The sequence below is a fragment of the Corvus kubaryi genome, unplaced genomic scaffold (assembly GCF_017639235.1).
Source record: "Corvus kubaryi isolate FWS band 111438036 unplaced genomic scaffold, C.kubaryi_AGA036_p1.0 137, whole genome shotgun sequence".
NCBI classification, from domain to species: Eukaryota; Metazoa; Chordata; class Aves; order Passeriformes; family Corvidae; genus Corvus; species Corvus kubaryi.
In genome coordinates, this window is record NW_024580671.1 from 16,321,649 (window position 1) to 16,348,975 (window position 27,327).

The following is a 27,327-nucleotide window of genomic DNA, read 5'->3' on the forward strand; positions in this document are numbered from 1 at the left end:
GAACTCACTTAATTGGCATATCTTAACACTTCTATGTTAAGATACGAAGAGGAAAAACAAAAAGCCTAATTTGTTGTTATTTCATTTGCTTTAAAAATCCTTTGCCACTTAGGTTGACACAGAAAAACGATAAAAACTAAAGAACAGGGATAATAATTCATATTGTACTTCTCCTTAGTCAAGATAATAAACTTTAGATTCACTCTTAAAAAAAAAGCAAGCTTCAGAACATTTATTTAAAGCACATAAATAGGTGTTGATCATAAATACACTGAAAATGTCAGACCAATTTTAAATAAATATCTGAATGGGTTTTGGTAAATTATTAACATGATCTTCAAGCTCTGTAGAAACAAAATTTAGTCAAGGCAGAGCATTATAGGCTTCTCTAGAGAGACAATGGATATTTGGTGCCATCAGCACCCCAGAACCCTTGGAATACAGTTGTGCTTATCATGGGCAAAAAAAAAGCCATACTGGTATGTGCCAAGTAAAAGTTTTTCTCAACAGTTCATCCAAGCCAGAATACTGACCTTTCAATTTATTTGCTTTACAAGCTTCCAAAGCATTTACCTACAAAAAATTTATATACCTTGCTCAATCTCTTTTCCACCAAAAAGTAGAAAATTGACTGCACCCATGATGTTACCTTTCCATGATTTAAACTAAGAAATGGGGCTGCAGCAGCTGACAGCAGGATCATTGCACTGAGGGGCAGCTATTGCCTAGGAAGCACTAACCCATAAATGTTTCTCCTGCCTGTCCCATGCACATACTTTATTGGAAAGAAGGGAAATCCACAGAAGCAGAGCCTGTTAAGCAGGTCTTAGGCTGACAGCAATGTCCTAGGGTCAGACTGGCCATGTGTTGAGCCCTACAGTAAGGCAGACCACCTCAGAGCAGTGTTTAGGCCAAGATTACAGGAGTCTTTGTGCCACAGCCAAAGGAAGGAATAGATTACACACAGACCTGCCTCTGACATCCTTGAAAGTGTGTGATGCATACAACACCTTGAAAGAGGAAGCAGAGGACTGAAATCTGCACCCCTCCAGACAGAAGCTAGCAAAGACAAAGACCAGAGCAGTCAGTGGGGAAGACTTCAGAGAAAAGGAAGATGAACTGCTTTTTCTAAAAATTAGGGGCAGGGCAGGAGAAGGCAATTGCATGTTCTTTGCACAGTCACAAAGAGGAAGAAAAAACTGGGCACAGGGAAGATCAATCTGTGGAAAGTGAGATTCAAAGCCTAAGGTAATTTATAATTAGTTCAGTTAGGAATATTCAATTAAGGGCTTTTAAATGCAGTGTAGGCAGCAATGAAGTTTGGCTTCTCTCCAAAAGTAGTTGCACTCATAGCCAGAACCAGGATGGTCTCAGGAGAGTTTAGTGAAATTAATGGAATTACTAGAATCTCCTCTCCTGGTCAAAAGTTAGTGCTCCTGCCTGATGTACCAAATTATTCACCATTTAGGTTACTCCTGAGGCACATTTTTAAATAGCAATATTGAGCCTCCTTTATGTTTAGTTCAATATTCTCCATGTGACATAACAGAAGCCATAACAAAAATACATGTCCTAAGAGTACAGTTAGGAAAATATGAGAATGTATCAGCAGTTTGATTTCTCCCTCTTCGACCCATGCATTTTAACTTCTTGGGTTTCCAGTTTGAATGTTATTACTATTTCATTAAGGCCATAACTATCTGTGTTCTGGTTCCTGAAAGCCTATTTGGCATAACATTCGAATTAGCAGTAATGAGAAGAATACGCTCTTCCATCATCAAGTTTGTTACCTTGACGAATATCTCTCTGTAGGAAAATATGAAATGAGCTAATGTACCTGCCTATTAAAGCCACTTCAGGAGATGGCTGAATATATCAATGGCCTATTAGCTAAAGAAAAATTCAACCTAAGGCCCAAGGAAGAAATATAGATGTATCTAAAAAGTGGATTTATTGCATCTATATCTTACACTACTCGAGAAAAAGTAGATGTCAGCAAAATTAGGAGTGCTAAAAGATCACATTAAAAAAAGTTAGACAATTTTGGGGCTTTAGGATTCTACATACAAAATAGTGAGGCTTATATGAATTTTTTTGTGCATTTAATGCTTTTTGTTACTTCCTTATAGCTGAACCTAGATTATCTGACACCAAAAAAAAAAAAAAAAAAAACCGAACAAAAAACCAACCAACCAAACAAAACCCCAAATAAACAAAGGAAAAAACAACCAGCAGAGGAAACTGAAGACAGTACTTGATCAACTGAGTGAGGCTTATATTTAGTGATCAAAGTGGCTGATTGGAACAAACTTTGGGGAAAATCTAAGGCCTGACAATTTGTTTTAGAGCGTTTTATCAAAAGGCTTAAGGTTTCCAGAACTATCTAGAAAATGGGGAATCAAAGACTTAAATATGGATATTAGCCTCCTTTTTTTCTTCTGAACTTCCTGTAGTGCCACTGAACTATTTTCATGCAGAGCTAGGTAAACCACTACTTCATAACTGCAAGTAAATGTAAAAGACTTAACTCATAGTTGCTTTATTTATACTTACCTGGGTAAATATTGAGAAAAGCTGTTTTAACATTGAAAACTGAGTATTCCCACCAGTTGAGGAGTTAGAAATTCCCATTGTCACAAAAATTCAACATTTTCAGAGAGAGTTTAATAGAATGCACAGATAAGGAGTTATACAGAAATATGATAAGTAGGCTTTATCTTTGATAAGCAAAAAAGGACTGGAAAGATCTTTCTAAAATGTTAAGTTCAGCTTCTTCTTCTGTAGGCATGAAGTCAGCTGTTTGTAAACACACCTCTTTTATAAATATGCCAATCAGTATCTTTGAAGAGGGGCTATTTTGCTAGTGATTGATTTCATCTGAGTTGTGGTTGGTTTGGATGGCTCTTTCTTTGATTATCCCAGGATGTGATGACTCACAGGGAAAAAAAAAAACAGACTTAAATTTAATCACAGTCACACAAAAATTCTGTTCTGCTACCTTTTCCTCATTGTGTACCAGCAGGACATATTTTATCAGCAGGAAACTTATTTTCCCCCTGGCTCTCCTACACTATGCAAGACAAGGTTTTATAAACCCCTCTGTAATGTGGGCTCTGCTGTCACCTGAACAGTATTTAATTGCATGTGTTCCACTTTGAGTTCATATGATTGTCAAGCACAAAAAATTGTAACTGAATTAATCATTCTAAGTGAAGTGGGCAGTTCCTTACTACTCCTGGAACAACTTGGAACAACAATCCTGGTGCATCCTCAGACATATCTGCTTTTTTTCACAGCTGTGCCACCCTGTTCTTTCCTCTTGATCAACCTGTAATACAGAAGTACGTTCTTCTTCTCAGTTATTTCTATTAAGCCCACAATTTAAAGCAAAACTACATTTTATTGGCCCCAAATGATCTTCCATCATCAACTATTTAGACTGTAATCCCATTTCTACTATCAAAGTTCAAACAGCCTTTCTGAATGATATTCCTATGCTCCTCTGAGCTGCTTACAGTGGGAAAAGCACCCCCCTTCTCCCATTCAATCTGTCCTTTGCCTTCTTGTCACAGCAATGTCATCAAAAGATTTACTTGGCACAAAACAATTATTTATATTGTCTACTGCATTTTATATGATACTTTTACCCAATTACCAAATAGTTAAATTACTACAAAATGTTAGTTCCTCTTCTCTGGTAACTAGAATTGCCAATTAAATTATTAACTCTTAATTATTTCTCAGTATCAAATGGTCCTGGTCCTCACCAGGTAAACTGATAGTCTTGTAACAAAACAAATGTTAACTTTCTCTGAAAGTACCTATCCCTGTTATCTTATAAAAAAAAAATATTGATTTCATTTCTTTTATGATAATACTGATGGGAGTTAGAGGCTGAATGCATTCTCTTGGAAACACACCAGTTACACCATAAAGGAAATGGTCAGTATTACCAAACACTGAAGATCTTATTTCTTGCTGCAGACATAAATTAAAGGATAATGAATAGCAATGCTTTTAGTGTTCCTTGAGACATGTTGTGAATTCTTGCAAGTCAACAGTAGAAAGCAAACATAGCCACTACAGTATTGAAATAACACAAATATTCTGAAATATTAAAAATTTCTTAGCCAAGACAAATGAGTTCTGATACCTCTATGTAATCTAATTTATTTTGCTTCACACAAAAGTATTCAACTAAGTCAAAACAGGGACGTGTCAGCTTTACCACAGCTGTCATTCTCCCACACATTTAACAGTCAAGGAGTTACAGAAAAAAAATCTATAGGGACAGGCTGCTCATTAACTGTGCACACAAACACACACATAAATCCCTTTGAGGCATATTAGCTTTAAAAGTAAACTCGTCACCCAAAATGGATCATGAACTATGCAACATATATTATGAATGATTATTCATCAGACAGATAAGATAGCAATAACTGATGACTTAAGTCTCTTCATTTCAAAATGAATTGGCATTAACACCCACAAAACATAGGGGAAGTTAAGTTTCTATAGTATTGGTTTCGTTGTCACATGGCCCTACCGAGCCAAGGGCTTTGTAGCCCTTCAAAATAGGAACTTCCATCTTTGTCTTCAGTTTTCTATCCTGCTTGGCAGAAAAATTAACTGATAAACTAATTCATATACTAGAAAATACTGAATAAGAACATTTATTAGCCAGAAACTTCATTTCCCTACAGATCTCTGGTAATCTGGATTTCTACATTTCTCTGACACTTTGAGCTTATTTGTGAACAAGTTTCATCTTTGAGGACACTTTGAAGTCAGCTGCAAGTTATTTAAATAATTATACTTCAAAAATATATCCCATCAAACCAGATTCATCTGGCTGTACTAAGGCAACCTTTTGTTTCTAAGCATATCAGCTGAGCATACCTAATTGGTAATAGTTATTAATTCAATTGTTTGTTAATACAGGTGTTTGGTCAGCACAGAATATATGTGTTATTCATGTGGGGGAAATGTGCTGACCAAAATATAACCTATGTATAAGTATGGTTCGGTGTGTATTTGCAGTCTGGTCCTACGCTTCATCAAGGATTTTGCCAAAACAGACTCACTTTCCAAGCAAAGGTTTGATCAACTGTTGAGTGCAGAGCCATCCTTGCAGCCTTGTTTTAGCCGTAACCATTGGACAGGGATTTCTTTCTATTTTGATCTCATACCAATTTTTGTTTCAGGAAATGAAAATCAGGACTCTTATCTGTTGCTACCTAAATGGTAAACCAGATTTCTCAAATGTCCTTACAATAGATGCAGACAAAGTACACGACGTAAAAACATCTGCCTTCCCTGCCTAATTTATTAGTATTTTCACATTGCTTTTTGTAGGACCAAAATAATCAAAATGTATACATATATGGACAAATTTCTCAAATATATATAGATATGTACACTTTCATAAGCATGTAATACAATACCCTATATTCCTTAAATATGGAGTGGTTTTATGCCTCTTTTGTTTCCTTTGCCTCTTTCTCAGTGCTATAATGCAATTCTCAGTGTCTGAGCACCAGACTTCAAATGAGAGATCTATTCAAAACATGCACAGACAAAATAAGTGGTTTCCTTAGTAATGGAAACTATGTGAAAGCCTCTGAAACAACTCCTCCTCCAGTAAGTCATGATGTACATGATCCTTTCTACCCTCAATTTATTGATTTAAAGATAGCTTTACATTTAAATAAAAATATTTAATGCGTACAGCTTTTGGCAGTGAAATTAGAGATGAGAGGGAAGACATTTACTGCATTCCCAGCTACATTGTTTGGGTTTTAATCAGTAATGATGTTGTATGTTCTCGTGACCTTTTAAATAATTTTCTAGATCTGCTAGTTAAAAAAATGCAATTGTATAACTAAACTACTAAGGACTTCACTTAGGTACCCCATTACACTCCAACAGTTTAGTGTACTTGATCTAAACTATCATTAGGTAACCATATTCTGAACACACACTGCACTTATCCATGCTGTTTCTTGTCATCCCCAAGATAAATTCAAGCTTTTGATGGCATGGGAACATAACTGATACTTCTCTCAGTCTCAGAGTAAAAGTAAAAGCAAAATGACATTCCAGTTCTAATATTTAGCTTAGTGACTCTCAAGTTTTCTAAATCACCAATACAGCTCTTGCGCAAATAGCTATGAAAAGCAGATAACTTAGAATTGCTATTGTTATCCATCCATTTTAATATTAAACTACAATAAAATGTAACAAGAATAGTTCTTTAGTTTCATCTAAAGAGTTAAGAAATTCAAGTCTGAAGTTCTGCCCTTGAGAAACACACGCTATCTATATGGCATTTATTGCCACAATGTAGCATTATCAGGAAAGGTGGCTAAATTAAAAAATTATTAGCGGGTGAAGAAGGTTCCCTTTCACTGATCACATACTATTCCTACACCACACAGCATCAACAGAAAAAGCATTAACCTGTTTCAGATAAAAAAAATCAGTTAATGTTCCATAGAAAGGAAAACAGATATGAGCAAAGAAACAGAAAAAGGCTTCTCTATAAGGACAGAAAGTTCAAAACCTATCACCACCCAGTTACAACAAATCAGCACCAGGATGGAAATTCTAGGCCTTACATTCAAATCATTACTGCCACTATTTTCTTCATCAGCCTTAGACAGATTAGCTCCAAGAGCTATGACACTGACTGCTATATTCCATGCACATTCTGGGTCCCACAAACAAGCAGATCCTTAAGAAATCAACAAGGGCATCTCAGTCTTAAAGGTCCACCATTGAGAAGGTCCCAGTAAGTTATATCCAATTACTGAAGGCTACAAAACCTGAGATATCACCACAACTAAGACATAAACTTACTGAGATGAAATCAATTTTTAAAAGCATACACTGAGCTTGAAAATTGCTTTGCAGATATTTCATCTGCCTTATCCAGCTGCATATAAAGATTCTCTAGCTGCTTTTCACTACTCCGACTTCATTAAGAATCCCATGTGACAATGCAAGGTTGTGCTTGCTATGTGTGACTCACTTCCAGCCGTCTGCAGATACTGGTATGCCAGAGATTCTTGCCTGTTAAAACAGGGTCAAGGATGAAAATTAGAATGCAGATATCACCCTGTGTTGGACCCAATAGGGATAAAAATTGTTAAGATTTTTCAGACCTCAAGCCACTCCTGAAGAAGGCTGACTATGGCCCTGGGACCTGTAACGAGGAAAGAGACTATAGCTTTTGCTTGGGATCTCATACTTTTTGTTTAATAGAAAACAGTTGCTACATGAATAGGCAAATTTTCTGGAATAGGAAATATCTCCTTGATAACCAAGACAAGCTCCTCACCCCTGCTTTCATTCAGCTCCATCACACATGACTGAATTTGCCTGTACTATAAGGCTCTTTACTATGTAGTTCCAGATTTTGCCAAGTCATATAGCACCTACTACCTACATAGTATTTAATGAAGTAAATGAGGCTTTGTGTAGATGTGAATTTTTCCTTATGTGAAATTCTTTACAGATTTGTTTCCATCTGCTTTTGTTCTATCATATCAACACTAACTCTCATATCTGATAAAAGAAATTTCATAGCAGGTTAAGTAATCTGACGTAGCATTTTCCATCATGAAGTGCAACTCTAGAAATTTTGAATTCATTGTTGGCAACAAGCCTTACATCTTCAAAAAAGACAAAGAACAAGAGCCAGAAATGTTGCTTTTGTTTATCACTAAAAAAATTATTCAATTTTGGGAAGGTACCTATTAAGAAAAATTACTCCTTGTCTATATGGAAGCATAGCCCTTTTAGGAAAATGTCAATAGTCTGACCATAATATCTAAAAATGCACATGACAATGTCAGGTTGATGACATTGCACTGAAAATGTTGGCAGAACAGGGTTACATGAAGTGGTGGCTCTTTTTTCTCTCTTCCAGGCAAATACAACAATGACAAGCACCTATATTTAATAAGTCAATTAATAAATTAACTGATGACACCACAACAGATTTCTTAGAAACTGACCTTCACCCAGAATGGAATACCTCCCTACAACCCACACGGAAGATACAATAAGGTGTGCTTTGCAGAACTGGTGAGAATTAATCTGTCAAATAAACACCAGCTCATCTGTCTTTTCACTCTACAGGCTACAAGAAAGTGAGAAAAGCCATCACTGAGCCTCCTCCTGGTAGTCATGGTGTCTCAGAAACCAGGATAGGAGCACGTGCAGTCATAAGCGACAAAGCTATTCCAAAAGTGTTGTCTCTTTTACACATGGACATAATCTGTATGGAAATACACTTTAAAAGAATTTTTTTAATTGCCAATTTCTGATATAAAGTGTGTCATCTTAGAATTTAAATCAAATAGTTGTGGGATTTTTACTGTACCTGCATAGTATTCATTACAGTTTTTAACTGTACTTGCTGCATTCTAAACACAGCTGTGTTCTCACAGCCTAAAAACACTAGAAATGGTCACGGTTAATCCTGAACCACAAAAAGGGGTATCAAGGCCCAAAGATACCCTGCCTTTCTATATAATGAAAAAAGGGAAAAAGTTTTGAAATCATCTTCCAGTTCTGAGAAAAATGCAGGCAGAGAATCATTGTATTTTAATAACTAAGGGGTTTATGGATTGTGTTTATTGTCCATTACAAACAAATAATTACTTAGTTTATTTAATGTGCACTCAGTAATCAGATAAAATGTATGCTCTACAAATTGCTGGAGTTAGTCTGCATTAATTTCATTGTCTATCAGTCTGAGAGAATTTTTTTCTATTCTGTAACCTATTAAGCTATATATATTACTTTCATAAAATAGATTACATTGCTATTTTAAAACCACCAAGCATCCTAGTGAAATCAGCAGAAAAATAACTTAATGAACTTTAATAATCATAATTGTTTTGGTTATAAAAGATACTTTTCTTCTGCAGATAGTTGAAAAAAAATATTCTTTAGCATTACCTAAATTATAAAATTCAATTATTTCACCCTTTTTTATGAAACAGAACTTTATTATGATATAATAACATTTTAACTAATATGTAAATGTATGCCTATCGAGGAAGTACTTTAATTGCATATATAGTCTATCATAAGAACTCACTTTCTTTATGCAAGTATACTTTAGGTGATTTAATTATCTAGCCCTCTAATTACACAGTTCATACCAATCAACCAAAATGAAGCACTTCTATAATCTTAATTTCACATGTCAAATCACTGAATATGTTTTTGCATGATTCTCATGTTAATTAGAAAACCAGATTTTGAATGAATGACAGTGAGTTCATGAGGAGGTTAGGAGCAAAACCCAAGAAAGATTCCACACAGAGCAATGCTAGTCCCTATCCATTTACCCTTCTCCAGATCATGTGTTTCTCCACTGGATGAGATACGAGAAACAGCAGTATTCAGTTGTCTTTAAAAGAACATTTTCAACTTTGCCCAAACCTTTTGAAATTTTCTTCTCTCTTACTCCACCCACAATCCCACCCCTGTAGCACAGGTTAATATCTTTTGCCAGGGAGAGGTAGGAGATGGCTGAGGTTGGAAAGGATTTCCATTTTTCTTGTGGGGGCTACAATGGCAAGAAGTCTTACTCTTGTGGCTTTGGCTTGTGCTTACTTAAAACATCCGGAGCATTAGCCCGTCCAGCACAGGATGTGCAGCAGGGAAGGCTTACAGGTTCACTCAGAAGTTTAAAATGGCTTGAATTTGCAGCTCATGGTAGTAAATATGACATACATCAGAGGGTCCAAGAGCCATCTTGTGGGGGCAAAGGAGGAACAAGGTTTCACCAATGAGCCCCTGAGGCTACAGAAAGACAATGTGGCATCTTTCTGATCTTAAGTTTTTCCTGTCCCAACCTCAGGCAAGAAGACCTGAAAGGTAACTGAAGATGGGTTAGCCCCAACTTTTTTGTTATAACTCTTTAACTCACACTAGAAAAAAATTTGAATATCCATAACAAGAGAATGAGAGAAAATGAAAAGGCCACTTGGCCTTCCCCTGGCCTAGAGTATCTCACCTATTTGCATGTATCAGTCACTTAAATGCTATTATTTCATCTGTGAAGCAGTCTCACTCAGTTGGATGCATGAAAAATGAACAGCACACATCTTTGAAAAAAATTAACACGTTGTTCACTGTAGTTAGCCTAAATGCAGCATTCAAAAATTTGAGGCAGAAGGAAAATACTGTTTTAATAGAGACACAGTGTAAGTACTGGTGAGTCTAACAGGAGTAGTTTTGTAAAATTTGCCCTAACCAGTTATAACAACCTGAAATTTATTCAGAATGGTGGCATTAATTTAATTCACTTTTCATAATAAGAGATTTTATGAAAAATAAAATTATTTTCTTACCAAATAAAAAAAAAATGCAGTCCAAGATCTGACTCAAAGTGAATTGAGATGAAACTCAGTATTCATAAAATAGTAACCATTTTATTGTAAAATTTTGGTGCTATTGCTGTTGCAAAAAAGTACACTAATTCACACCAGTTGCTAATCTTCAGAAATTGTTCATACTCTTATTAGACAGGACTACGAGCCTTTCTTCAAAGCAGATGAGTGTGAAATGAGAACCACATCTCACTTTGGTCCACTAGAGGGTGGCCTGACTCGCTCAGGGTGGTGGGACTCAGTTCACACAAGAGATCCAACATTTTCTTCTTTTTGACCTGTTGATAACCAATCCTTTGTGCTTCATTATTAATCATCCCCTATTATAAAGTAATTTCTTTTATATAAACAGTATGTATGATAAAAAAACCCTTTTTCTAACAACATCTATCTCGTTTATTTTTTTGTATATCTAGGAGAAGGGGTGATGATCACCACAAATTATTCTACAGTTTTTAAAAACTTCATAGTTTGTACGCCCTCTGTTCGTGGACACAGAATAAATAGGGAAACAATAAATCATTCACCAAAGAGCATGGCATAAAGGGAGAAAGCAGAAAGAAAGAGAAGGAAAAATCTGGACAGCCTATTGTTTATATAATTGGATGGCCATAAAAGACAGACTCAAGCAGAGAGAGATTGAAAGAAACTGACTTTTTATTTAACCAACCCCCTTCACAGTTTATTCTGAATTTTTATTTCTCAGGAAGATGCACTAATGCTCTTACTTTCTACTGATAAGAACAGGTAGTAAAATGTAATATTTGACAAAATTTGGAAGAGGAAGGATATGTAAAATCTTTTCCTGTCTTAAGCTTAAAAAAAAAAAAAAAACCACACCAAAACTGGGGGCAAGGCACATTTTTCCTGAATAATTTCATTAACATACAGTATCCTCTGATACATACAGCAGCCTTTGCAGAACTTCAGTGATGTCTAGTAAGTTGTTCTGAGTACAGATAACAGTCCTTAAAAGAAAATAAATAAATAAATAAATAAATAAATAAGGGGGGTGGGGGGAGAAAATTTGAACCTCCCAATCTGTTCTGTACAGACAGAAGGCATGCCCTGTAGCTGCCACAAATCGGAAGAGCTATCTGGGAGCGCGCACAGGCTCGTTTGGTGTATCCGTCCCCGGAGCAGCAGCAGTGTCACGTACCAGACATCTTCCCACGGGCAGCCAGGCCGGCGCAGCCGCGCGCACTGCGCGGCACCGGCGCGCGCCAGCATCGGCTCCTCCGCGGGGCCCGCTGTGAATGACCGCCGAGCAGGCAGCCCCGTGTCAGGGGCAGGCGGCTGAGCGATGCACCGCTAACCACCATGGAAACAAGGAGGAATAAGAGCAGCTAGCGAGCATCTCTCTCTCTCTCATCCCGCCCCCCCCGCTTTCTCTCTCCGCTGGATTGCGAGCCTCAGACAGCCAGGCAGCAACAGCGCCTGGCAAACACAAGGGATCTCAGCTGGCAGCACAGAGAGTCTCTCATGTTGTAGGATATCAATAGATACATTTATGTATTATAGACTGTTAGACACATGCATGCACACCGACTCACACCCATACATACGTGTACTCTGATCTATTCAGACTCTGGCTTTAAGACAAGTATGTCGCTACCTGAACTAAGGATTCAAAATTACTGAGATGCAAGAACTCCTCCAGCTCTGAAACTACTCTTATTATAGGGTAAGTTCCTCTTTATTTTCAATTTTACCCCGACTTTTATCTTAACTTGTAGACTCTTTTTCCTTTCTTATTTTTGTAAAGTTATTTTATTAGTGTATTTTCACATTTTACTTTCTGAACAGAAATGCAAATGCAATTTGCCTTTTATGCCAGAGATAACCTAAATACGCTTGCAATAGTATCAGATTTGTGCATTTGTTAGCTTGAAATAACATCAAAGGATAAAAAATTCTAAAAGGAGAATGTTTCCACTGATGTTTCAGAGGCAAAATCAAATTAAACACTTGCTCTGTGTTTTGAAACCAATAAAACAAGATACAGGACAGCCTCCTTTCTTCTCTCCAGTGCTAGGATTAAGGGAAATGCTGTTTATGTCAGGACCTAAAAACCACTGAGCAGTGAGGCTGAATGAGCATATCACAAACAGTTATTGAATTTCTGCCAGGCTACATCTTAAGGATTGTGGCAAATGACTTTGCTTAAAAATATCCCCTTTCCAGTCAGAAGGGACAGTGTGAATGCCTGATTACTGGTGCAGCTGGAAAGGACGCATTAGGTAAAAAGGATCACATTAAGCAGAGGAGTTCTAATCTTCTTTGGTAATTAACAGGATCTCAGCAGGGTGCCTCTATTTACATGTAAGGAGAGTGTTTAAATCCATCACTATAAAAGCTTTGCCTGTTTTAGTATAGGAAGGGTCAGAACTGTTTGTCTTTGCTTTCCATGTCTTTGTTTTCACATGTCTAACTGGAGTTTTTGCCCAGCACTGATGTTGAGAAAGAGAACCCGAGACAGGGGGAAGCAAAAGGCAGCAAGTGCAGGGGGCTAGAAAAATGTCAGTGATTTTCTATTTAACCAAATTAATCAACTTAAAATTCCAGGCTAGCACTACAGTTGTCTAATGTGCTTGTGCTTATGCATGTCTATGTCATTTCTTCCATGCAGTATAAGAGTACCTCAGTATCCTTTCAGATGAAAACACATTCGGTAAAGTGCATCAGCATGGATCTGTGATTCATGCATCAGTGAAAGACAGAGATAGATTTTACTTTACACCATGAAAAAGGTTAATCTAATGCATGCTTCAAAGTGAAAAAAATACTATCTGCATCTTCCCGTACGCTTTGGTTTGCTTTTTAGAGTACTACATCTGTATTAAAAACATAGTATTTAGATTATTTCTCCTACCCCTTTTTCTCCCTTCAGCCCCCTCACTCCTGTGCACTCTGGAGAGCATCATAAAGATGCTGTTCCTTTGCACCAATGTAATTATTTGCTTGTAATTTTAGAGTTACTGTGTTCTGAGATCCAAACACTGTGAAAGAACCATCAACAGATAGCCACTGGCTTTAAGTCTGCCACCTTACCAAAAATGTCAGGAAATGGGTAGCTTAACAATATGCTATTGGTAAGAAGTCAATTAATTCAGGTGACCTTTGTAAATGGTAACAATAAAGCAGGTCTGACAATATGCCACAGCATTCGACATTCCCTCTGGAAAATGAATGAGCTTAAGAAGAGGTTTTCTTTTCAGAGTACAAAATGAAAGGTATTGAAGCATTAGCTCCTGCTATTGCTTCCTCTATTGTAGATGGTCTATGAAACCTGTTTAAAGCAAGCTGACTTATTTTATTATATGAAACACAATCTCTGGTCTAATTAATTAAATATCCTGTTTTCATTCACACTGCATGTGCACTTCAGCTGTTAAAGCAAGAATTTCCAGCTCCTGGTTTGCATTTTTACAAAATGTGTAAAATAAGTACAGAAAACCTGATTCTGATCTCTTCATGCAATGTGCAAAGGACTACTCAGAGGAAACTTTTTCTACATGCCTCGGTAGCTGCTCAGCTTTTCTGAATCTTTATCCTTATTCACTTTTAATGTAGAAAAAAAGTAAATATGAGTAACTTTACACAAATGCATGTTGGGGTTTGTCACATATGCTCTGATGTGCTCCTTTAAAATATATAGATATGCCAAAGAGCTTCAGAAAAATGTAGCCATTTCAATCATACATGTACAGAGAAATATGCTATAGATGCAGCATCTCAGTACACAGCACACACATTCTTAACCAGCAAAGCAGGCAAAATGTATGGTGACTGTATTTTGGTTAATACTCCCTCAAAGCTCCTGCAATAATGTTGTAGTGTCAGACAACGACTGGCTGATGTTGTTATGGTAACCCTGAAGTCCCACCTTTTAGGGTGGCAGCTCTGAGCATAACATCAGAGCATGCCTGCTTGGAGTACCCTGAAGTGGGTGAGTCCTTCATTTTTGCACCGGAATTAGACCAGATCAACTAAGCACCATTGCTTGCTACCTGTAATGCAGATCAGAAATATAACATGTAATCTTTGTTAACTGATCAAGATTGAGCAGCTTATGAAAATACTCACATCCATGTCCCTTGTCACTAGAAAACAAAACTGTTTGCAAGAGAGAGCAAACCATTTAGGAGTGTTGGAGCCACTTTCTTTGACTCTAGTCCATAACCTTTATTACATTAATAAATGCTCTACCATCAAACCAAAAGCTTTGCTGCTTGGTGACAATCACTCTTAACCAAAGTTAGACTGGTATTTAATAGCCAAGTTTTGGAGTATTAGAACAATAGAAGAAGATAAGCAGTAGAAAACAAAGAGTTTTTCAAGACAAGCTCTATCTACCATTGAAAGAGAAGTCACCACAGAGAGGAAAATGAAACCTTTTTTGAACTGTATATAGATGGTTTTAGTGATTCATGCTACATCAATGTTTTAGTTAATTCATATATCCTTTCTTCAGGTAGTACTATTAAAAGCTGAAGGAAAACAAAACTCTTGACAGAGACATTGTCAGAAACTATCTTAAAATACTCTTCCACGTCAAATTCCACAAACTCTAGTTAATATCAAGTAGCAAAAACTGACAATGAAAAAACAATTTCACATGTAGCACTCATGAAACTATTTTCTGAAATCAAAGGAACAGACAGTTTCTAAAATTTTTCTGAAGATCAAAAATCAGACAGCTTCTAATTTATTTTTTTAATAGAATATGCCTTCTACAAGCCTTCATACTACTTTAAAAGCATAATAATTCTCATTCTAACAACACAACAAACAATTAAAATCCTTTACTTTACTGAAAGGAAAATTCCAGTAGAATTTGAGAAGAAACAGTAGTGACACATGTCATTAGAAAGGTCATTAAACACATTAGTATTAAGAGAAGAATCAATACTTCTCATTACAACTGTAATGTAACTGTAAAAAGGAATTAATGTGCCTTTTACTTATTCAACTGACCGGTCCACAAACTGTTAAAAGCCGTTATTGTGAAATGGTGTAGTTCATAAAGAGCTTATTTAAATAAACAGTATGACCTTCAGTGTTATACACAAAACCTATAAATTATTTCATCAATTTTTCCTCAATGAATTCATATCCACAACTGAACTGAACCAATAAATGTTTATTAGCACAGCACATGGACCTATACTCTTCTGCACCAGAGAAAAATCCAATATGGATGTCAATAAGATTCTTTCACATTTGGTTCTTCATGGAGTAGCTGAATGTGACACCTTGTGAGAAAAAGCATTTTCATGAGGGCAAAATACAAACTACTTTCACAATTTTGCTTGATCCAATTGCCCTTTTCCAACAGGATTTCAAATTCTTGATACATGGAACATCAACCATAATACAAGCTACAGGTATGCTCTCACCCCTAGCATTCACCAAACTGCTTACTTTTCTTAAAAGCAGTAACAAATGCAGATATTAAAATGAAGGGAAAGTTTCATTTTATAAACACAAATTTATACAGCATGTCCTTGAAACAATTATCCTTCATTTAGAAATACTTCTTTTTCACCAAAGAGTTATCTCAACTCTCTTTCAGCTTGGCCACAAGCAGCAGTGGTCTAATTCAAAGGAAATAAGAAAAAAGATCTCTGCATTCACATTATTTCTATTCAGTTGTTGTATTTCTGGAATTCATTAAAATATCTTCCCCAAATTTAATGGTAGTTTAACTCTACTGACCACTGTATTAGAGAAGAAAAGAATATTGCCTCCTTTCTGCTCCCAACTCCCACAGTCTCAGTGAAACTGGGAAATGCTTTTTGACAACACTGGCACAAAAGAAATCATTTAGCTTTTCTCTTTCCTGAATAAGCATCTGTATTTAGAGGTAAACACTGCAAAGCAGAATAAAATGCTACGGAGAATATTTTTTCAAAATGTCTACTGATTATTAGTATTACCCCATAAGTCTTCTAATAGACATTTCTTGTTATGCAAATAGCAACCAGCCTGCCAGGAAATACTTTAAATTCTCTATAACATTTGGAATAAAAAATGTAAAAATCTTAAGTTTAGCTGTACCAAAAATCCCTGGGCATCCAGCTACTAGTATGAAGAAAAAAGAAAAAATATTTTTTTAATAAATTATATGTCTAGGGATCAGACAGTTTCAGAAATTACCTATTTAATAAATTATGGAATAATAGAACAAAATAAGCGTGGTGTAATAGAACACACAATGAAGAGCAAAGTTGTGCATTGAGACTTTTTTTTTAAATCGCCATAGTACGCAATGCTATTCTATTATACCATCATCCTGGATAAGAAAAGGTGACTCCAAAATTGTCTTTAAAAAGGCAGAATTACTAGGGCTCTTCTAGTGTGGTGTTGGAAGGTTAAAGGAAACTGGGTTGGTTAGTTTTGTCATGGTGATAAAACAAAAAGTCATTCTTATTTGAGATAGAACGAGAAATATATACCAGATTTGGGAGGCATTTAAATAAGTACAATTATGGGACTCACTAACTGAATAAGGATAAATACAAATGTCTCTTACTTTACAATAATAGCATATCTCTGATGAAAACAGGTATCTATTTGTTGCTATTTATATCATATTCATGTGATTTATTTAGTACCTAAAGACCTAATAAAATTTTTCATCTTGACAGGAATAATTTTTATGTGAAAACAGAAACTTTTCTCAAAGATTTTAGCTAGTGTCATGGTAGCTATAAATAGAAAGACCAGAGAGAGACATTTGTTTCTTCACCCCAAGCTCATTCCTGTTGCCAGGTTCTCTCAAGTCACTGAACTTCCTCTCCCCTCTGGAAAGCAGCTTTCTCTAGAGGTCATGTCAAGCATCAGCAATTTTTGCAGATGACACTTAACAGTGAGCTAATTCACCCAAGTGCAGTACAGTGCAGTTCAGTGTTTCCACCAAAGTGCAGAATTACCTGCTGAGCTCTCCACCCCAGATGGCTCCATGTTGCATGCCATGGAAGGAGCTGAGAGACAGGAGAGCCCACACTGGTCAAGGCTCACATGGTAGCTGAGTCTTCCAGAAAAAACTCTTTTCTGTGTAACAACAGCTCCAAACCCACCGCAATACTAAACTGCTCTCTTTTGTGTGAGAGAAATAAATACAGAAAAATACATACAGAAATCAGGAAGTTCTGTAAAAATTCTTCCTCCCTCTGCACTGCAAAAGGATGCTTGTGAAACAATTCAATCAATTTATGAAGTACAGCATTTTCTCCTGTCAAATTCTAAACAAATAAAAAAAGCCTTTTAGTATGAAAAATATAATTACAGTCAAGTGGTGTTTCATTACCACTGTAGCTTGAGGGACATTATCTGTACAACTCCTATTAAATACCACTTCATAACAATATACAGTTACTTAGGTTATCCTCTAAGCATTACACTAAAAGATTATCCTAGATATACCACATGTATTACACCATTTTGAACATATATTTCTTTTTACATGAGATGTACCATGTTAACTTACTGAAAAGACAGCTGAGACTCTACAGCCTCTATTTCATGACACTCTCACAACACAGTAATTTTACTATTTCATTTTAATAAGTTTGGCCAGTCGCTGGTAAGCCCAATACAAGGCTAAAACTCAACAGCACTTGAGAGAAATGGAATGATTAATAATGATTATACCAGTTTATAGAGGTATCCTTATGAGGTGAGAGAAGACAAAATGAGGCAATTGCAAATATAATGAGCTGTTAAATTAGAAATATTTGTCTGAATAGCAATTTCACCCACCATGTATAATTCAGGTAACATATTCTTCTGAATGTTGCTTTGATATAGATTATCCAGTCATCAATATTGTGTCAGACAAACACACTTTCAGTCATTTTATTTTTATTGTAAAATAAGAGACAAAAAGGATATTCAGCATATTATTCCAGAGTTAGACTCCAAACTCTAAGCTCCAGAAACACATAAGGAAAAGTACTCTGTCTTCCAACAGCAGCAGCCAAACTGCTGAGCTCTATTTTTCCTGGGCAGAAAGAGGAGCCAGTCAATCTGAGGAACTGCACAGAAATATTTCTGCATTTCTCACTTCCACCCATGGATAATATGCATGTTGGGACACACATTATACAAACCCTACACTCCCTCTGATAGGAAGCAATGGATATCAGTGCATAGAGTCATTTTGATGAGGCTACTCAAGGCAATGCAGACCCAAGTACCTTTATTAGGCATTTAAATATTGACTTCAGCAGCTATCATTTAACAGTAAGCTATAACTAGAATAGATAACTAAAATTACATACAAAGATTTAAATCCTGAAATCTTAAACTACCCATATATTGTCCAAATTATTAAGTACATTTAGGATCTCTGGTCATTTCAGTTCAAGCAAAGTATATAGATCCACATATTTGGAATTTGCGTACATGGAGGTCCTGGCCTTCTGTTCCATACTGAAATACCCTTTGCTCTTTTAAGGTTTGGAAAATCTATAAACTTGATGGTTTTCAAATGCTATTCTTCATTACTGTTCTGACAGCCTCTGAGGTTTACCAAAAAATCACAGAAAGAAACAAAAAAATCCCCATTTATCTAAGGTGTATGTGAATTAAGGATTATGTAATCTTTACTTTGTTTTACATTTGGTTTATATATCAGTTCTTCAAAAAGCATCTCGTGTTGGTATGCCATTATGTCAATCCTACCAACAAACAGGTACAGAAAACATTAAAAAATGAAGAAAAAATAATAAAAAGTTTAAATAAACAAACATATCTGTACCTGATACAAATAAGGCAGGCAAACTATAATACTTATGTAGAGACTGTAGACTATCCATTTACAACTACTCAGTGGTAAGCATATAGAAGTTGTGGCATAAATCCACTATACTACTATTTAATCTCTCATGTAGAGGTTAGTCAAACTTTCAAAACATCTGAGTAAATTCTGTGAAAGCAATCTACTCCATCATTAATTGCAATGTAGATATTTATTTTTACAATAAAGAGTAATCAATGCTCAGGGCTGAGGAAAATGTTCAATTCCATAAAAATTAAATTTGCATTAGCATTGATTAAAAATAAATTTTGTTTGGCATGTCAAAGTACAGTATTGAATCCACCATGATCTGTGTGCAACGGAATGGTCAAAGGACAAGATTTGTAAGCATAGCAAGTAGTAAGAAACTCCAGTTTGATTTTTACCTTCCATAAGCTGGTCTGGCATAACAGCAGACTTTGCTTTGGACTAGAGAGTTCCTGAGATCCCTTCCACTTGACTATCCCATGATGATCCTCTCAACAGGGAGGCTTGCTTCTCTGCCAACACTGCCTTGGGTGACAATATCCAGCACCACCGTCATCACAGCCTGCTTAGATGTCTTGGTATGACTGCATCAGATGAGAGTCATTTACATGTTACTAGAGGTGAAGGGCGCTCTTCAATCTGTCTCTGAGCTAGTTGTATGGAGCTGAAAATTCTGAAAAGGCAGACAGTCTGCTGGACTGCTAAAGGAAATAAAATTCCATTTGGTCATGAGGCAATATTTGCTTTGCTGTTACCTTCCGAGAGAAGAGTAATTCAATGAAATCCCAGCAGGACACTAAAAGTGGTTTAAATATCCTACTAGCTTGTTTAAAATTTTCAAAATAAGACACTATATTTATTCAGTTAACAGAAAGCAACTGTTTTCTAGGAAGAGAGAAGAATTATTCCCTGAAACATTACCATCTTAATTTGTAATCTCTGTCTTTCTGCTCAGCCAGGTGTTTAGTTTTTTCCACAGATCTGGGACTGAATACACTACAGTTTTATACACAGTTTTGAAAATACAGTGTTAGCATGAATTAGAGTTTGCATAATAACCACTCCACATTTAGTGCTAAACTCTGGCTTTCACTTCCTAGACTGGTATTTTACTTCATGTAGTGAATATCCTTAAACTGTTTCACTCTTTACATGTCATAAAGCTGCAATGAATTTCATGAGAAGTGGTCCTGCTGAGAAAACTTGTCAGTTTGAAGGTATTATTTATTCTGAGTTTCCATAGTTATCTTCAATATCAAGATTACTTACTCCAATATTAAGATTATCAAGATACTCTACCAGAGTAATTTAAGAAACACAAACTGGTCACTCAAAGTTGCCTAAAATTTAGAGTACCCTTTTATAGATGATTAAATGGACACCATTTTAAGTCCTGGTTTTTGAAAAGACAGCAATGTGCAAAGGACAAAAATTAGAACCACACAATACTACCTGTAACCTCATGGAAGCCATGGAGTGTAAAGCAGGACAGAAATAAGCTGCAGCACTAAATTCCAGCTTTTGCTCTAATGTTATCACTGGATAACATAAGACAGCCCTTTCTGTTCTTAGTTCTGCATGTGCAAAAAACCATTGTCATGAGGTTTACTTAGTACTAATTTTAAAGGGAAGATTAGGAAGGCCTTTAAAGTATTTTTCTCATATTAGAACCATCCTGTGCAGACAGATTGCATTTCTATTCTTTGCCATGAGTAAAGGCTATAATTTGATAATGTTTTTAAAGAAAAGTGTTCCTGAAAACAATAAATTATACTGCTGATATTTATCACTGGTATTGTATCAACTCCCTAAGTAAATATTCTAGCACTGGGATACTCTAAACTCAAAAGTATGAAGAATAAAGAAGTTTTAGAAGAATTTCAACAAAGTAATAACAATGTAGTACTATAAACTATGTTTATGATTGTTACATCTGCCAGACCAAGTCTGTTTGTTGCCATTCACCGGTGTTAAGTATTTGAATGTAACTCAAATCTAAATATTAATGATTCATCATAAAATTATTTCTTCTTGTAACAAGGATGCATTTCTCATTATGCAGTAATTTGCAGAATTTATTAAAAAACATTCTCCAAAACAAGCACAGAAAGGTTTGCCTTAACAAGAATTCCTGTTCAGTCCTAAATAGGACTCTTGCAAGAACAAGAAAGTCTTGTCTTTCTAAATACCTGATGGCTTTTAACTCAGACACTCATATTCAAGATAGATATTTAATGGAATTTGAACAATTACAGGAAGTCCTATTTAAGTACAAAGGACAACTTTTAAAATGCAATTTAACTTCTGTTTACCTTCCCTGATAATCACACCCAGCAAACATGATCAGCACTTACAGCAACCACAGCTATATCTTATTGACAGTAAATCTAGATAGTTTGACGGGGCAAAAACCAATTTAAGCTTAGCAGTTGAATGCTTAAATGCCTTTCTGAGCCATGCAAATTACAAGTGTATGGGAGATTCAAAATAAAAGATGAAGCAGATCTAATTCATTGTTATGTAAATAGTACAGAGGAAAACCATAACGAACAAATTGAGGATATGAGACTGTATATGATACTGCTTTCCACACTGCCAATTTACATGTGTTTTATTCTTGGACTTTTTCTGCAAAATGCAAAAACTGGTTACCCTAGCAACTGCCACATGTTACTCAGTTTATTTCTGAGGTACAGAGCAGCCTATAAAAGAATAATATTGTGCACTTCTATTAGGATCTCCCAGCACCACAGACAATTCAGAACTTCATGTTTCATCATGTGCATGTATTTTCTGAAAGTTTTAAGAAAGCATATTAAATAAAGAGTATTGTACATATTTTGTAAAATCATTTTCTTTATGGCTTGTGTGCAAATTAAAAACAAAGATTAGGCGCTGTATGGAGAAAAATGTATACTCTGTCCAACCTGATAGTTGTTTTCTGCACTCTTCTTTTATTACAGTTCTAGTAGACATCTATAGCAAACAAGTAAAGCTTTCAAACCTTCTTTAATGATGTATAGGGTATCATCTTCCAAAGAGTAATAGGGTCCTGAGCAACCTGGTATAATGGAAGGTGTCTCCGCCCATGGTGGGAGGGGTTGGAAATAAGATGATCTTTAATCTCCCTTTAAACCCAAATTATGCTATGATTCTCTGATCATTCTTTCATACTCATTATGAAGATCTCAAATTCTCATCATCTGTTAAAGGTTAAGGTTTAGTACAAAGTAAGAATTAAAGGATTTTGCAGTTGCTCATTAATTATATGCCCTCCCTCCCCAAAATGCAGAACTCTTTGTTACATGTCTAGGCCCTATACAATTTATGAGGAGATGTCTTGCAATAGTAGTACAAAATAACCAGAATGATAAAAAGGGAGTCAACTGAAGTTAGACATTAATGAACACATCTTAAGGAAAACTCTGTCATTCTTTTGCTTTTGAAACCTGGAAAGAAGCCTCTGTGGCCACTGGAGATCCACAGCCCCTGGTCCTAGAGACAGGCCTTTATCCAAGCAGTCTGCACAAGAACTAAGTCAGGACTCATAATTTATAGTTTATAGGTCAATGTTAAGCATTTTTTCCCTTCTTCCAGTAATTTTTTTTTTCTGGTTTCTACATGAAAATATTTTTTAATAGAATAGAAGAAAATACTTGGTTACATCCTGACTCCTCATTCCAAATAGATGATTTTTCCCATTAAGATAATAAAAATATTTCTAAATTTGTACTTGAAACAGAATAATCAAAAATTAATAAGTCTTTGGATTTAAATAAGCATTTGTATGTTTGAATATTCTTCCTGCTAGCTATTTTCACAAGCTCTAACCAGTAAATGCTGCTCTGCCTGTTTTACTTATCTCTGCTGACTCCTTTTATATCATCACTTACCTGAAAAGAGTACAAAAGCTAAGGAATATCTTAGCAGAAGAAAATAAGCCCTATACCTTTTTTCCCATGGTTATCAAGGATGGGGATTTTGGCATGTAGCTGAAACTGCAAATTACAGCATTAGATTGACGAGCAAAACAAGAGCACATGTACAAGTCCTGAACAGGTTAGAAGTTTTGAACAGGTCTGGCAGCATCCTCTTGGATTGGAAGGGTAAACTAATAGAGGCTAATTCTGTATTTAGGCTTTGGGAGGCATTCAAACTAAAAGTTCCTCAGACATTACTGCTATGAGCATATGCTTCCCTTTGGATTCCTGTGATGCTTGGCTTAATCAAACTACAGAAACACAATAGCAGGGAACATATAAACAGACCTTTTTTGCATTCCCTTGGGACGTAATACAGAGAAATCAATTGTAAATTAATTGGGGAAAATTTGTTTTGCATAGCATAGAGAGGAAAAACATTAATTTGGAATCATTTGCTTAGTGGCAATTCTAATATGCTATGCATGTATTCAACCTAGTTTTTTATAGTGAAATGCAAAACAATTATCAAGAATGTAAATACCAATAAACTGTAATCTACACCTCTATTACAAGTAAAAGTAGAGTCAAAATAATAGATAACAATTTCTACCAAGAAATATTCAGATTAGTTATTTGAGTGCATCAAATCTTCCATCAGCTTATGAGAATTTATAACCATTTCACTACATTTAGGCACACTGGGTACAGATATGCAAAGCCACTCAACAGCACAGAGGTTTCATGTTGTACAGTCTATCTGTGTGTAAAGCATTCACGCCAGTGCTAGCTCTCCATATGTTACTTACTTTAGGTCTTATGTAAACAATAACTGCTCTTAACTGTAGGTTCTTTATTATTATATGCTTTGGTTTAATAAAAATTCATTTTTTTTTTTAACACTAGAAACAAACTGATGCACAGTTGACCTGATTATTGACTAGATCTCTGACAGAAGGCAGAGAGGAAAGAGCAGTCAGAAATCTTACTGCATATATGGAAAAAGAGTGGCTTGTGATGATTTTTGCTTTTCATACCATTAATGAGATTTGAGACCCCCTTATTGAAGTTCCTGTCCTCAAATCCACCATTTCCACAGCCAGAGGCATTGTAGGTCAATGTGGTTATCTCAGATAGATAAGGTTTTTGTGACTGTACAAGCCTAAACCCCAGAGCCACTCTATGTCCATGTGGTTATCTCAGAAAATAAAGCTCATCACCACACAATTCTACAATCTATGCCTAACCAGACACAATCGAACCCTCAGGAATTAATGGACTTTCTTAAGAAGCATAAAAAGCATCTCTCAGCAGAAAGAAAGAACTGTGCACTGGATCATTCTGTTCAAATTCCTTGCATTTAAGAATTCAATAAATAGTTTACAAGTAGTTCTAGAAGTATTCCTAGTATATTTAGAACTTATGTCTCTAACATAGGAATACAAACATCGAAAAAATTGCTAAGAATTTTTGCAAAAGTGACATTGCATTCAGAATCCAGACATTCTGAATCATATTTGCTTTTTTTTTTCTGCTTTTCAAATTTTTTTTGCAGGAATAAATCTGTGTTCACACAAAAAGCTGTGCAAAATGAATTCTGAGTCTATTACTTGAAATTGTTCAGCTGTAAAGCAAATTCTGCCTTGGATTCAACAAAGTTCATAAGCAACAGTTTATGAAAAGTCATTTACTTCGAAAGTACCTCCAACACAACGTATTACACAGAGGTAACAGTAAACTCAGAATATCATATAACAAATATGAATTATTGTGTTTTTTCAAACTGGTTAAGTGGGAAAAAGTGGTGAAAAAAACATGCAGCTTACTACTGTAAATGAAATCTAGTACATATGACAGCACACTGCAGAAAGTAGCAAACATTGATAACCCAAACAGACATGGAGTTTGGCCTAGAATTTGAGATCTTTCAGATTATGTGTGATAAAAGCTGAGCTCTTGTAACAGGTTGATGGCATGGTAATTGCTGGTTTCATTCATCTCTTTTAGGCCTAAAGGATTGAGAAGTCTAATTCTTACCACATGGGTCCCCAAACAGCCATTAGACAGAGAGACTTAGTCTGAGTGGAAAAAAAGCCTTCAAAGGACAAAGTAATGAGGGTTTTTTTGTTTATTTTTTTAATGAGTGCTAGAAATCAGTGCATAGAGAAGCATTAGATTTAAGTTAAGATCAATTTGGTTTTACTTCCAATTCAGTTAATTTCCAAAGATGGTGACCAAGAGCATGGCAAAGTAAGAAAAAGAACCCCAACCTTTCTTCTTCTTTGCCCTCATCTCACTCTCCCATGTCTAGCCGACAAAACCTGTTTGTACCTATTCCCTTCAGAATAAATCAACATTTTAATTTAATAGTATTATGTTATCCCTTTAAATTGTGCTCACAATACTAGCCACCAAGGAAGCAGTTAACAAATTCTTTATCATTCCACAGCTATTTTACAAACATAAGGTGCAACTGAGATGGCCAAATTTTTAAAATAAAAATATTAAAATCATAGTTATTCTGAAGAGTTTGACAAATTTTCATACCAAATACATTTCTTTTAAATTCTGAATCTGGCTGGCAGGAAGACTATGAATATAATGAATGGTACATAGCAGCATCCTGCGAATTAGGATGTGAAAGGCTAGGAGACATGCATGGAGCTACTTTAAGTTGATTTCCAGTCAATAAGTATTCTGAATATTTTCCAGGCACAAAATTAAATGAGACCACAATTAACCTCAGCCAGATTCTGACACATGCCCATACTGCAGAATGCTCTGTCTGTATCCTCCTTTCCTGAGGACAGCCACTGAAATTTTATTTTTAACTCTACTGACAATGTCTACTTTATGAAGAAATAGATGCAGTTCTGCAGCAAGTGTCAGTGCCCTCATGAATATTGGCATATCAGACAAAGTCACTGAAATCTGACACTAATCATTTTGAATATTAAAATTAAAAAAGGATGCATAATAAAGTGTATTACAGCAACTGTTGCTTTAGAAGTATGTTGCCTGATAGACCTGAAGAATTACCTGTATTTGTCTGGTATTGATTTGTAACCCTGCAAAATTCTTTCTAATAACACGCAGAATGGAAGCCTAACACGTGTAAACATTAAAATATCAAACTAGTATGGGTAGCCTCTGGAGCTAAGGATTTTTCTTCCAGTGAAACAAATTCTGTTTCATGCTGCTTAGCCATTATTATTTTTAAAAGAGAAAGCAATTAAAACCATAGCGAAAAATTCATCGAGAGCGACTTTCATAACAAAAGTATTACAGACCCAATAGCAGTAAGATAGGAATGAGCCTGTTCCAAAACAATCTGCCTAAACTAATTACCAAACTAATGAAGGCTAATCATTTCAAACTTTAATAACAGCTTGAAGAATATGCTATTTCACAATTAAGCAAATGAACCAGAAAGATTTTTTTCACTAGAATGTGCTGATTTATCTCTCCATTGGATTTCAAGGATCACATTTGTGTATAATCTACTACTTTATTTATAGAGTAAAACAAAATAAATCAAAACAAACCTTCCCATTCATCAAAAATAGTGTGTTGTTTCTTTTACATTCTATTACAAGTTCAGAGGAGAGAAATGTTGCCTCCTTCTCCTTAACAGTTCTAGAAATTGAGTTCATATATAGGGAAGAAGTATTTGGGGATGTTAATAGGAGCATTTCTGCTTTAACGGAATAGAATTCTTACTTCTCTAGCATAGGGCAGGTCTAATAACAATTGCTGAATGACTTAAAACCTGAAAGTAGCTTGGAAGACCAGAAAGACCAGAAAAAAAAAAAAAATGAAACTTATCAAGACTTCTTAACTTTACCATTTCCTCGGTTATTAGTTTGGTAGCTACACAGTATTAAAATGAGATTATTCAGCCTAAGGAAAAAACAACTATGAATGCTTATCAATTAAGCATAGCAAATAGTTAGCCTTTTGATCCACAAACATTGAGCATTACCTATAACCAAAACATCCGTGGTACCATCTAATTTATTAGGTCATCATCCTGGACAGTCATGATAAGAAAAAGGATATATAATCCTTCCGGAGAAACATTAAAATGTTTTTCTAACTCTCAGCAAAACAACAATCGACTTCAAAGCATGAGTTCCCTTGACAAAAAAGGGTTTGGTAATAGATCAAGCTACTAAGAACACAACCTACTCAACGTTTTTGGATG

The 27,327-nt window shown here is 35.6% G+C and overlaps 2 protein-coding genes across 4 annotated transcripts in view; one reads left to right on the forward strand and one right to left on the reverse strand.

The window, feature by feature from the left end:
* Positions 1-27,327, reverse strand: part of IMMP2L (inner mitochondrial membrane peptidase subunit 2) — a 427,594-nt gene that overhangs the window by 203,453 nt on the left and 196,814 nt on the right. The gene's annotated exons all lie outside the window — the stretch shown is intronic.
* LRRN3 (leucine rich repeat neuronal 3) overlaps positions 11,491-27,327 on the forward strand; it is a 31,367-nt gene continuing 15,530 nt past the window's right edge. Inside the window, exon 1 of the mRNA XM_042018034.1 lies at positions 11,491-12,096. The gene's annotated coding sequence lies outside the window, so the exon portion shown is untranslated. The remainder of the gene's footprint in view (positions 12,097-27,327) is intronic.